Raw genomic sequence first — 4172 nt, 5'->3', positions numbered from 1 at the left:
ACCTCTTTAACCCTTCTTCATAGGGAAGGTGTTCCATCCCCTTAATCAGTTTAGTTGCCCTTTTCTGCACCTTTTCCAATGCAATAATTCCTTTTTTTGAGGTGCAGTGACCAGAACTGTACACAGTATTCCAAATGAGGAAGCACCCTGGCATTAAACGGAGGCATTATGATACTGGCTTACCGTATATACTCGAGTATAAGCCGACTTTTTCAGCACATTTTTGTTTGCCTTTTTTATTGCAGTCGCACATGGAGTTGATAACTTCAGTGAGTTATCTACTACAACTCCAAGATCTGTCTCCTGGTCAATTATCACCAGTTCGAACCCTGTTAATGTGTGTGTGTGTGTGTGTGTGTGTGTGTGTGTGTGTATAGGATTTTTTTTTTGTTCCAATGTACATTATTTTGCACTTGTCCACGTTGAACTTCATTTGTCGTGCTGACACCCACTTGCCCAGTCTCAACAGATCTCTCTGGAGTACCTCACAGTCCTCCCTGGTTCTCACCAGCCTGAACAAGTTAGTGTCATCCACAGACTGCTTACTCTCAACTCTAAATCATTAATGAACAAGTTAGAAAGCACCATACCTAGTACCAAACCCTGCAGTCCCCCATTGCTTACCACCTTCCACTGTGAAAACTGCCCACTTATACTCTCTATTTTCTGTTAATTAACCAGTTTTTTAATCCACAAGAGGACTTGTCCTCTTATCCCATGACTGCTGAGTTTATTTAGGAGCCTTTGATGAGGAACTTTATCAAAAGCATTCTGGAAGTCTAGGTAAACAACATCCACTGGGTCACCTTTGTCCACGTGTTTGTTCACCCCTCAAAGAACTCTAAAAGGTTAGTGAGACAAGATCTTCTCTTACAGAATACATGCTGATTCTTCCTCAGTAGCTTTTGTTCATCAGTGTGCCTACTAATTCTATCTTTAATAACAGATTCCACCAAATTACCTGGTATTGATAAAAGACTGACCAGCCTGTAATTTGCTGGATTTCCTCTGGAAACTTTTTAAAAGATGAGAGTTACATTAGCTACCTTCCAGTCCTTGGGAATGGAGGCAGATTTTAGTGACAGATTGTATTTTTTTGTCAGGAGACCCACAAGTTCACATTTGAGTTCTTTCAGGACTCTTGGATATATGCCAACTGGGCCCTTTAAATGCTCTGGGCAACGAGTGTGTGTGGGGGGGCAGTATGCCTGAACTCCAAGCAGTGAATTTGCTGCTTTGAGTTCAGGCATGTGGCCAGTAGTCACCCCTCCACTCCTGCAAGATTTAAAGGGCCCTCCATCCTTTTGGTGGGCCATGTGCTGGGGGTGGGGCTTAGGGGTGAGGTTCCCCCACAGCCAGCTGGCCAGTGGCAGGCAGGAGCCCATCAAATCATGGAACCCCTGCCCCCACCTGGGGACTGGCATCCCTACTTTTTGAGCAACTCTTTATATACGTAAATGCTATCACATTTACATCTCTCACTGGGTCATGAGCATTACTTAGGACCAAGTCCAGAACTGCCTATCCCCTGGAAGGTTCTGTGACTATCTGCTCCATGGCACAGTCATTGAGAGTATCTAGAAATGGAATCTCAAACCCAAATATGGATCTATTGATCCATGCATCTCCCCCAAAATATGTTGGTATACGTTCATAGGTAACCAAACAAGTTGAAAAGAAGGAAAAACCTTGTATATGAAAATATCAATGTCAATTACAAAAAACTGAGATTATAGTAAATCACAAAAAAATTAATTGTAAATATTAAAAACTGTGCATCCAAATCCATCTAGTTTGCTTACATATATAAATACCTTCCCCTAGTGTCAAAAATGACCATTAATGCATCATTATATGGAATGCTAAGAGAAGATAGTGTTTCAATTCTTGCCCAAGTTCTTTCCCATTTTCACTATGCTTAACAACATGATGTCAAGAAGTATTATTTGTTACCTTAATAAATCATTTATCTTTATAATACTCAAGCCTATTTATTTTCAATTTCCTGAAGGTCTAGTACAAATGTTGGAAATGTCATTTTTTCAACTTGGAACAATCAGAGTGATTGGAGCTTCATATACAAAATGTGGCCTGAAAAGCTGCAGAGAACTACTTGGGATCAGAGGCACAGCTCTGGGGATGGTGGGGTTTAACACTTTTTCCTCTTGGCATTTCCATTATAAAAAATGATACCTTCCCTGGTCTGTTTTAAGACCAAATATGGAGGAAAGAATAATACCTGTATCATACCTGTGTTTTCCCCTAACAAAGCTTAAAGCAACCCAGATGGGGACCCTTCCAATCAGGGAAATGTCACAAGACGGGAGGGTTAACACAGCACCATCTATACTAAGACCTCTAATATAATAATAATATAATAATGCTTTCGATTTATTGATCGCTCTTTCCCACATACCTGCGGGCTCAGAGCGATTTACAGTTACTCTTGAGACAGTTGGACTAACAATATTTGTGGGGATAGGGAAGACAAACATACAACATTAATTACACACACATTGCAGCTAGCCGGGCTTCATCTGCGGGCTGGGTCAGTCGTGTTCCTACGGCATCTTGTCGGCTGGCTGATGACATCTGGCTTCCTGATGTTGTGCAGCCACACACTGCCGCCGCCTGGCCGACTCGCTCCACTGCAGGGAAGCCGACACAGCTCTTTCGTCTTTCCGGTCGCCGCGCCTCAGAAGTTGCCTCGGCAGCTAACACCTTCCCGAAGGGAGGGGTGTGCCCACCCCCTTACGGGTGGTCCCCAATTTATCTACACGCTGAAGCTTTCGAATTGCTGGGTAGACGATGAGCTAGGACAAGGCTTGGTTGCTCACACCAGCACGGGGCTAGAACTGCCAAAGCATGGCAGTTCAGATGTTATTGTTAAGCAGGGAAAAAATCCCCTGTGCCACCGCTCCCTATCTGCTTTGTAAGAGCAAATTACACGTTTTGGTGCCCCGCCATGCCATCCCATTCATCAGAGATTCTTAGATTCTCATTCAGTTTTCACCAGGGCTGTTGCTGGGCCCTCCTCCTAATGCTTCCTTGTTCCTTGTATGCGAACGATGAAGCTGGGTAATTTTCCAGTCTTACAGGGGCTGTGCAGAGAGAAGGAAAGTGCTGAAAGAAACTCTGCCCTCTCTCCCCTCCATTCCATGACAAGGAAAGCAATCTGATGCTCATGGTTCCAAGCAGTCTTTAAGGCAGAAGTTAAAAAGCACTTCAAGGCAGAAGTGGTTTAAAAAAACAGTAGATCAGACACTTGACATCTTTTTGTTATGATTGTGGGTCTTTGGCAGGACGCAGGGCCATTCCAAGTCATCCATGTAAGAGGTTTTCCATCCCTTTCTATCCATGGAAATCATTGCTTCCCTTAAGGCAACTCTGGTATCATCTGAGCTAACCATTAACCCTTAGCCTGCTTCCCACACACACCTCCACTTGGATGGAAAGGGCAGCCTAGAGACAAGAGGCTGTAATGAAAGGCTCCTACCAAATAGGAACAGACTTTACAATTTAAGAAACAAGATGGAAGAACCAGTTAGTTGCTGAAAAGAGGTAGTCAGTTTTGCAATTAGGTAACATACAGGATTCTTGTGAGTAGCTTATGACCTTGTATATTATAGGCCACATCTACTGGCTTTGGGGGGTGTTTCACACACTTTTACATTTGGGAAATCTTTGATAACTGCAGTATTTATAGAGTATCCTAGTACTGTTTTCTAGCAGTTACAGCCAACTGTTAAGCAGCATCGCTTCTGCCATTTATCAGAGTCTCTGCCACCAACTCATGGTGTGACTTCGGCAAATAGCTTAATAGCCAGAAAATTGAACAGATCAAAAGTACTTAAAATTAGTAATTCACTCACCAATACCCAAAATATTTTTAACATCTTTGGATGAAGAACTGCTACATCAAGTGTCCCGATACATCTTTAACAGCAAGTATTTTGCTCCCAGATGAAGATAAACACAGCTGGATGATCTATATTTGCATTAGCCTCATGTTGTCCAGACCTGATGCTCATAGAGCTGTTTAAACAGAATCTTAACAGCATGTGCTGAAAATACAACAGTCCGATTCTTCTGTGTCTCTTGGAACAGGAACATTAACCCAGTGAGTGCTTGCGCAGCTCATCCAGGTCAGCTGCATCTTCCCAGAAGCAGTC

The sequence above is a fragment of the Gekko japonicus genome, unplaced genomic scaffold (assembly GCF_001447785.1).
Source record: "Gekko japonicus isolate JY-2015 unplaced genomic scaffold, Gekko_japonicus_V1.1 scaffold506, whole genome shotgun sequence".
Classification (NCBI taxonomy): Eukaryota; Metazoa; Chordata; class Lepidosauria; order Squamata; family Gekkonidae; genus Gekko; species Gekko japonicus.
The sequence above is the reverse complement of the archived record's forward strand: the minus strand, read 5'-3'. Positions refer to the sequence as shown.